This window comes from Schistocerca nitens, chromosome 2, assembly GCF_023898315.1.
Source record: "Schistocerca nitens isolate TAMUIC-IGC-003100 chromosome 2, iqSchNite1.1, whole genome shotgun sequence".
Lineage (NCBI taxonomy): Eukaryota > Metazoa > Arthropoda > Insecta > Orthoptera > Acrididae > Schistocerca > Schistocerca nitens.
In genome coordinates this window covers 791,770,341-791,772,343 of record NC_064615.1, presented here as the reverse complement: position 1 = coordinate 791,772,343, position 2,003 = coordinate 791,770,341, and the positions used below count along the sequence as shown (strand labels likewise).

The 2,003-nt window shown below is 44.8% G+C and overlaps 1 pseudogene; it reads left to right on the top strand.

Moving 5' to 3' along the window:
* The first annotated feature begins 885 nt into the window (after positions 1-885).
* On the top strand, positions 886-1,003 carry LOC126238374 (5S ribosomal RNA; annotated as a pseudogene).
* Positions 1,004-2,003: the final 1,000 nt, after the last annotated feature.

Below are 2,003 nucleotides of genomic sequence, written 5' to 3'. Positions count from 1 at the left end.
CGGGAACCCGGGCGTGGGAATCGAGAACGCCACCGCACGACCACGAGCTGCGGACAAGATAACTGCTAACTCGCCCACAAATTCAGTATAGGATCGGATAGGGATACCACAGTGCTCTGTTCTGTTTTAACGATATCAGTTGTTTCTCATCACGACTCACCTGAAAACTTACTTTACTAATCTTTTCCGTGGTAAGACGATTACATTGGGGCAATTCCCCTGGGTTTTCCTTTATAAACAATGAACTTTGTAACACGGCAGCCACAGCAGCACTTTTTAATGGATGAAAGTAGAATAAACCGTAAGACATCTGTAATTATCGATTTCTTTATCGTCACGAATTGTTTCATTGTATTAGAACAGCATCCTCAGATGAACTACATATTATGTCTCATGTAACAGATAAAATCAAAAGACATTTAAAACAAAATAAAAATTATAATTTTCAAGCAAACATTTTTATCATTCCTATAGATATAATGCAGACTATTTAAATAAGCAGAAAAAATCAAAGTTGATACGTACTCAAGCAGCGTAACATTAGCGCACCAAGAGGTACCCCAACGTTCCTAGGCAAAACTAAAACCCCTGAAGATGGAAAGTCATAAAAGGGACATTTGAAAACGGAGTTAAGCACTTCTGCTTTTGGTTTGCTACCATCAGTTTCAGTTCCTGTCTCATCCACGAGTGCCTGGACAGTAACTTTGCTTCGACCAACAGCCGATACATACAGTACGACCAGAATTTCTTTGGATTTTGTGAAAGATCATTTGACATGCTCTAGCCTGTCAAGTGTCTGTGTAGCTTTGCCCACAGAAGACGTGAAGCTTTATTGTCGTTTGAGCAATGGCATTTTGCGAGGTACGAGGTAGTCCATATGCCCAGGGCAACGGCCATGCCGCAGTGGATACAGCGGTTCCCGTCAGATCACCGAAGCTAAGCGCTGTCGGGCGTGGCCGGCACTTGGATGGGTGACCATCTGGGCCGCCATGCGCTGTTGCCATTTTTCGGGGTGCACTCAGCCCCATGATGCCAACTGAGGAGCTACTAGATCGAATAGTAGCCAGGAAACCATCATAACGATCGGGACAACGGTGTGCTGACCACCCCCCCCCCCACCCACAACCCCTCTTCTATCCATATCCTCATCCTCAGATGACACGACGGTTGGATGGTCCCGATGGGCCACTTGTGGCCTGAAGACGGAGTGCTGCCAAATGCTGCCTACCATTCCGTTTGTAATGTGCGCTTGGAACTACTTGAAATGGCCCAGAACTGACTGATATCAACATTTTCTATTGTTTTAGAAACCAATTGCCATTGACAAGGAGTGACACTAGTCTATGCCTGAATGACAGCATCTTTTAACAACCACTGTTCTTACGCCGTGTAACTGCGGTGTGAGTGGTACACCACTCCGTGTAGATACGTTGGGCAGTCTACGTTGGTAGAAATTGGGCAAATTCATTCACGGTGTGATATGGGAACGTCACAAGACCGATGCTCCTAACTGACATCTTTTTATGTCTCCATGTCGACCGATATTTCTGCGTTGATTCCATACAACCAACTGGAACGACGCTTCAGTATCATAAATTGATGGAGGCCGCACGAGTACCCAGTAAAACTTCTGCATCATCAACAGTGCTTCATAACGACAACTTTGTTATTTTGAACGGGTTACTATTATTTTGTGTGCTGAGATTATTTAACGATTCTCGGAGTACGAGGGACGTTCAATATGTCATGCAACACCTTTTTCTCGGGCAACTTCGGTTGAAAAAAAATGCGAAATTTGTTGTGGGATGTAGTGTAATAGTTCTGCTTTAGTCCCTATACTTTCATGACGTCCCAATACGTTGGGTCGCTATACGTAGTCTTCAAAGTGGAGTCTGCAACGGAGGTGTGTTCCAAGTAGAGAACTGTCATTGAGTTTGGTTAGTTGGTTGATTTGGGGGAGGAGACCAAATAGCGAGGTCATCGGCCCCATCGGATGAGGGAAG